Genomic DNA, 7584 nt, shown 5'->3' on the forward strand with positions numbered 1-7584 from the left:
TCCGTTTCGGATTTATTTGGATTTCCGGCGATATGTACGTTCGGAATTTTGAGGTCAAATTGGGGACTGGACAACGACGGAACATCTCCATACGGCAAATAAGTATGTTGTTATTTTATGATTTTTATACTTGTAGTAATATCTGTAATTTAATTTAACAGATATGAGACGATCCACACGTATTGCTGCGAGACGTGGTGCTGGACGACCACGTGCGAGGACCACGGGATCTCTGGATATGCCAGAGATGCCCACTGTTAGTGAGCCTGTCAGTCAGGGACAGACTCAGGATGCAGCGGGAGCATCGGGCTCTCGAATCTCGATAGCTCCTGTAGAGATACCTATTTTGGCCACACCGACGGTATCCACGCCTACCCTGTTTACAGTACCATCAGGAGTACCATTGGTGTACCCGACATCTGCTCCAGCGCAGCCTACGGCGTATTCAGTGCCACCGCCACTTGGACCTACAGTGTACCCGACACCAGTGGCACCAGTGCCTACAGTAGCAGCAGCTGCACCATATCCGGTACCATTACCTACCGTACCTCCAGCTGCCACCACTTTTGTTCCCTAGGCAGTACCACCGACGGCTTATGCTCCGGTATATACAGCAGCATCGGGAGTTCCTCCTCCGGTTTATTCCGCGGTACCACAGTAGTATCGCTCGGTGTTTCCTTGATCCTATGCCGTCCCCACGGATCAACGATATTGTCATTTTGCGCGAGCTAGGATTCCGGCCTTGGTGAGTCGATGAAGACTCGTTTCACTCTTTTCAGCGGGGATCTCGATCCCAGTATGGCTCTGTCATGGATAGAGACTATGGGCGAACTTTCTTCTATGGCTTGCTCAGTGGGAGAAAGCAGTGGTGCTTACCATTCTGGGATGAAGCTAATGCAGGTGGGTTACTCGTTCTATTATTGGTGGCAGCGTCACATGGACCGAGTTGAGAGAGGCTTTTGAGAGCCGTTTCTTTCCTTGTCCTATCGGATGGCTCGCCGAGTTTTATGAGTCGAGGCGGAATAATCGCTCTGTGACCGAGTATAATATTGAATTCCTCCGGTTGGCTCAGTTGTCAGAGTTAGTTGCGGAGGACAGAACTCGCATGATGCAGTTTATACAAGGATTGGATGGTTATCTGCATGTACAGCTTGCCGGTTTAGGGATTACATCTTACTCGATGCATTGAATCGAGCTTTGATGATAGAGTTAGCTCGGCGAGCATATCCGGACGGAAAAGAAAGCATTGGGTCGACATCGTGGCAGGTCCAGCGACTCGGCGACAGGCCTCGAGTAGTCACGAGGCAGTCGGTCGAGTACTTCAGGGCGTCTCGTGAGCCTCGAAATCGGCGGTCTTCTTGAGGCGTTCCGGTTTTCTCGTGAGCCGCAACCACCTTTTGGTGATACTCATTGTTTGAGATGTGGATCCGAGATTACCTCACCCAGCTTGCTCTGGGACGATCGGTTGCTTTTATTGCAAGCGGCACCTGAGCGAGATTGTCGGTGAAGGCTCGGCCACGACTTCGGAGGGTCGGTCGAGAGGGGCAGTCTAGTCGAGACGAGGCATATCGAGGAGGCGGCCCAATCTTCCTGTCGGCGAGGCAGCTCCCTCCGCGGCATTTGGCATGCTTGGGCAGGAGTACTCCAGTGCTTCCCCAGAGTTTTGCCCAGGACCTTATTATCCGACTCGAGCGATGTCGAGACTCGATTCTGACCCGGTACCGCATATCAGATCACCATCCTCTCGGTCTTATCCAGCACATAGTCAGCGGCGCCTCGGTGGCGAGCTTACGCCCGGCGGCAAGATACCACCTCCTCCTCCGAGACCGGTCGTGTTCATGCTATTACGGAGAGGATGCTCGGTGACGGATCCGTTTTCGTGATACGATTTCCATTTATGCATTCTTCGCTGATATTCTGATTGATATTGGTAGTTCGCACTCTTTTATATCCCGTACCTTTATGCGGGAGATTGGTAGATTACTACTTTTAGGTTGCGCAATTGATTGTCTCCCTACCGTCCGGTGATACTTTAGGCGTCACCCAGGAGATCAAAGGTTGCCGTTAGACTTTGGCAACATGAAACTACGGTAGATCTTCTAGTATTGGAGATGGTCGAGTTTGATATCATTCTTGGCATGGATTGGTTGTCAATATATCATGCTACCGTTGATTGCCGACGAGGGTGGTCACCTTCCGGCCTTCGAACCAACCCTCGTGGAGTTTCACTGGCATCAGAGGTATTTCGGCGATTCAGCGCAGGTTGCTGTCTCACGGTTGTCATGGTTTTGTTATCGTTGATCGATCGAGGATAGTAGTTCGCGACTCTCCGACGCGTTCTGTTGGAATACCGGATGTATTTCGAGGAGCTGCCGAGTTGCCTCGAAGGCGGTGGAGTTCGCGATTGGTGATTAGGGAGCGCCGATATCAAAGCTCCGTATCGTATGACACCAAAAGAGTTGAGCAACTGAAGGTTCAACTCCAGGAGCTTTTAGACAGGGGATTCATTCGGCCTAGTGTTTCACCATGGGGTTCTCAGTTCTATTTGTCAAGAAGAAAGCGGCACCATGAGGTTATGTATTGACTACTGACAGTTGAATGGTGACCGTCGAAATAAATATCCATTACCACGGATTGAGGATTTGTTTGATCAGCTCGAGGTACTTAATGTATTCTAAGATTGATCTGCGATCCGGATATCATCGATTGAGAGTCGAGATTACGATATCGGAAGACGACTTTCCGTACGGATCGGTCATTATGAGTTTTGGTAATGCCATTTGGGCTTACCAATGCTCAGCCAGTGTTTATGGACTTGATGAACCGCATCTTTACGGAGTATCTGGATCAGTTTGTTATCGTTTTCATTGATGACATATTGGTCTACTCTCGTTAGGAGGAGCATGCATCTTCGCACGATCTTGGAGATTCTTGACGACATCACGCGAAGTTGACAAGTGTGCATTCGGCTATCCTCGGTTGGGTTTCGGGACACGTGGTTTCTAGCGGAGTCAGTTGATCCTCGGAAGATCGAGGCATCACCGGTTGGGAGCGGTAGAAGTCGATTCGAGATCCATGATTTTAGGATTGGCGGATATTACCGACGCGTTTTGTCGAGGGCTTCTCGCGTATTGCTATGCCAACACGTCTTACCCGGAAAGGCGTGAAGTTTATATGGTCCGAGGATTGCGAGACCGACTTGCTGGAGCGGAGATTAGTGTCGGCTCCGATTTTGGTTTTACCTTCGAGAGGATGGATTTGTACTTTACACCGACGCATCTCTTCAGGGTTTGGGCGCTTTTCTGCACGGCAGGTAGTCTCTTATGCTTCTCGTCGGTGAAGGAGCATGAGAAGAACTACCAGTTCATGACTTGGAGTTAGCTGCCATCATCTTTGCTCAAGCTTTGGCGTCATCATTTATATGGTATCACATTTGAGATTCTCACCGATCATAAGAGTCTCAAATATATTTTTACTCGAAGGAGCTTAATCTCCGACGGAGGAGATGGATGGAGTTCTGAAGGACTACGATTGTACCATTAGCTACCACCGGAAAGCTAATGTGGTTGCGAATACTTTCATTAGGAAGTCGAGAGGGACTTTGGCTTGTCACCGGACTTCAGTCACGGACTTGATTCAGGCTTTCTCAGAGTTAGATCTTGAGGAGCAGGGACCGACAGAGCAGGGTATTCTGGTTACCATGGTTGCTCAGTCATCGATCAGGACGAGGATCCGAGAGGCACAGGCTGGTGATCAGCATTTGCAGTTCATCAGCAGTCAGATAGCTTCTGGGCAGCAGACCGAGTTCACACGAGACGAGGAGGGTGTTATATACTTCCGAGGCAGATTATGCGTACCTCAGTCTCATCCGGTCTTACAGGAGCTATTACAGGAGGCACACCGTTCTCGATTTGCGATCCATCCAGGCGGTACCCGTATGTATCGAGACTTGAGGCGTTCCTATTGGTGGAACGGCATAAAGAAAGACATCGTGTTTGTCAGCAGGTGAAGGCTGAGCACCAGAGACCTGCAGGGTTACTTCAGCGGATTCCTATTCCTGAGTGGAAGTGGGATCACATTACCATGGACTTTGTGGTAGGGTTGCCGAGGACACGACGAGGCCATGACGCGATTTGGGTAATCGTTGATCGATTAACCAAATCAGCGCACTTCTTAGCGATTCGGAGGACTGATTCCCTGGATCGATTGGCAGATCTGTATTGCCGAGAGATTATCAGACTACATGGTGTTCCATTGAGTATCATTTCGGATAGAGATCCACGGTTCACGTCTCGTTTCTGGCAGAGTCTGCAGCAGGCCTTGGGCACACAGCTCCGTTTCAGTACAGCTTTCCATCCACAGACAGATGGACAGTCAGAGCGGACCATTTAGACTTTAGAGGACCTGCTGAGGTCTTGTGTATTGGATTTTCGGAGGCAGTTGGGAGGACCATTTGCCATTGGTAGAGTTCGCCTACAACAACAGCTTCCATTAGGCTATCCAGATGGCACCGTTTGAGGCGTTGTACGGTAGACCTTGTCGGACACCCGTCCTTTGGGATGAGGTTGGAGAGGCCCAGCTGTTGGGACCTCAGAGAGCTCAGCAGGACGCAGAGTTAGTCCGTACTATCAGACGGAGGATGTCAGAGGCACAGGACCGCCAGAAGAGTTATGCAGATCGGAGACGCAGACCACTAGAGTTCTCTGTTGGCGACCATGTATTTCTACGAGTTTCACCCACGAAAGGGGTGAAGAGATTTGGCCTCAGGGGTAAGTTAGCTCCGCGGTATATTGGTCCTTTCGAGATATTGGAAAGGATCGGAGTAGTAGCTTACCGACTGGCACTACCACCGTCCCTGTCAGGCGTTCATGATGTATTTCACGTATCGATGCTGAGGAGATACGTACCTGATCCGACACATGTGCTGGCAGATATTCCAGTTCCAGTTCAGCCTGGCATTACATATGAGGAGGTTCCGGTACGAATTCTCGACCGGAAGGAGCGTCAGTTGCGGAACAAGACTATCCGGCTGGTTAAAGTCGGATGGCAGCATCATTCGAACGAGGAGGCTACTTGGGAGCTCGAGGATACGATCCGAGCTCGATATCCCCATCTTTTCACTTGAGGTATGTGATTTATTTACCGTTCAGCATTTATACTCTATATCTGTTGTTAGTACTTGCTGATGGTAGATAACGAAATTTGGGGACCAAATTTTTATTAGTGGGGGAGAATGTAAAATACCGGAAAAAATGACGAATGTTAATAAGGGAATTTTTCGGAATTTTTGGATATTTTTCGGGAATTTTTCGGAGCTCGTACGGATAAGTTCACGGGGATAAAAACGGGGCCCGGAAAAGCTTGTTTAAGCTACCCGAATTAAGCGAGGAAAAATTTATATTTATATATATCTTTTTCCTTTTATTTTTCTTTATTTCCTTTGCATTTGTCGCCGAAACCGAGCCGTTCCCGCACCTCTTCTTCCTTTTCTCCCCGATGCCGCCCGAGCCGACTCCTCCGAGCCCTAACCGCCGGCCACTCGGCGGTTTCCTCTTCCTCCTCCTCTTCTTCTTCGATCCTCTGCTGCCGGCGACTCATCCTCTGCCTGGACTCACTCAGCACCGCCGGTCTTCTCTACACGCTGAGCTCTGCACAGAGCCACCGCCGACCGAGCCCATTCCTGTCCTCTCCTCCGCGCGGGTTGCGTCCCTTACGCCTCTGCCCTAGCCGTGCGTACCCGACGCTGCCGCCGGCCGAGTTCTTCCTTCCCGCACGAAACAGTGCAGCGACAGCCGCTCCTCCCCACTGAGTACGTTGATTCCGACTCCTCTGTGCCGGCACCCGAGCCCTAGAGCCGACGGCCACCTTGTGCCCTAGTGCTCTTTGCCATTGATCAAGTCCACGGTGAGGTTTTGTTTGGTTGGAAATTTAGTAGGTGCAAGGATTTTTATTTTTGATCCGGTTTGCTTGTGGTGTGCTTTGGTCCAGCGATTCACCTGGTTGCCAGTAGCAACGATCTTGGCAGAGGATCATCAAAAGAGGGGCTGTGAGGAAGAGGTAAGGTTAGATTGTTGTTTGGATTTGTAATCTTTAATTTTTTTATCCAACCTTGGATCAATTGAGTTGTTGGGCAGTGGCTGAAAGGTTGTTGTTTGTGGTGTTCTTGATCAAGCAACTCATCCTTGTTTCCAGTAGCTGGTTTTATTTCGACATCTACAATAGTTGATTGAGGTAAGGTTTAGGGTTTTACTTTGATCATGTTGTTGATGATTGGTTGATAGGATTAGGTAGTTTGGAACTGATCTAATGGTGGATTGGGGATTAGGTAACTAACTCTAATTTATCGTTAGACTTTATTTAGATAAGTTGATGATTATTATTTAGGGTTTTGCCCTAAATGGTTTTAAGGATTTATTTAGCAATTCATTCGAATTTTAGCTAAATAAAAATGTATTTATTGGATACAGGATTTTGACGCGAGACGAGTATCTCGATGTCGGATTTGGACATTCCTATTGGAGGCGGGTACTTTTGACTTATGTCATTTGATATGCTTAGTAATTAAATTAACATGTTGCATTAATTGTGTTTCTTATCTGTTTCGGTTAATCACTACCCAAATCTTACATGCTTGATTGATTGATTGGTTTTGCATCTCAGGTATATTTTACCTGTTTATACATGCTTATAGGGGTAGTGATATGCCATGCTTGACCATGTTCAGGACCTAGGTTTTATACCTTCTGTATACCTTTGGATTGTTTTGGATTCGTTGACCTTTGATGCATTTTTATATATATGTGGATTAGGTCAGGATATTCTTGTGGTTAGTGCCATGCACCATTTGCATGATTGCATGTTGTGCGATAGTCCGCTCCATTATTGTTGAGCACATCGCCAGTTACATGGATCTGCACACACCACCACTCATGGGTTAGTGGTCGATTCAGGCTGAGTGTGTTGCAGCAGGGACTCTGTTAGGCACCGTTGGTCCGCTCATGGGTAGTGTGACACAACGTGTTATCCGACAGAGATTCCTCCCCGTCTTTGAGCACCGGGAGATGAGAGCATTATGCTCCCCCATCTATGATTTGGGGTAGGAGGATAGGTGTACTCCGAAAGCATCCCGTCCACTCGGTCACTCATCAGGAGTAGTGACGACAGAGTGCACGGTTGTCATAGCCCTACCCACTCGGCCTCACTATTGTGTGTGAGATGATCGACTGGCGTCAGGGGTGACCAAGACGCATCATTGGCATCATATGCATGATGCATTTATTGCTTGTGTTTGTGTTTGCTGCATTTATATGCTGCATATTGTTTGGATACCTATGTTTGACATGCATACAGGATTTCCTTATCCCTCGGACTGTTTTGACCTTATACTCAGGATCTGGTTAGTACAGTATTCTCCTGTTTATTTCAGATGCATTCTTATCTTTCTTATCAGGAGACTGTACGCATGATTAGTGCTAGGTGTTGTTTCTTTACTTTGCATATCAACTGTACCTGCTGAGTGTTGGACTCACCCCACCTCCATTGTTGTTATTTTCAGGTTGATGCTGTCAGGAGGGAGGTCCAGTT

Source organism: Zingiber officinale, chromosome 7A, assembly GCF_018446385.1.
Source record: "Zingiber officinale cultivar Zhangliang chromosome 7A, Zo_v1.1, whole genome shotgun sequence".
Lineage (NCBI taxonomy): Eukaryota > Viridiplantae > Streptophyta > Magnoliopsida > Zingiberales > Zingiberaceae > Zingiber > Zingiber officinale.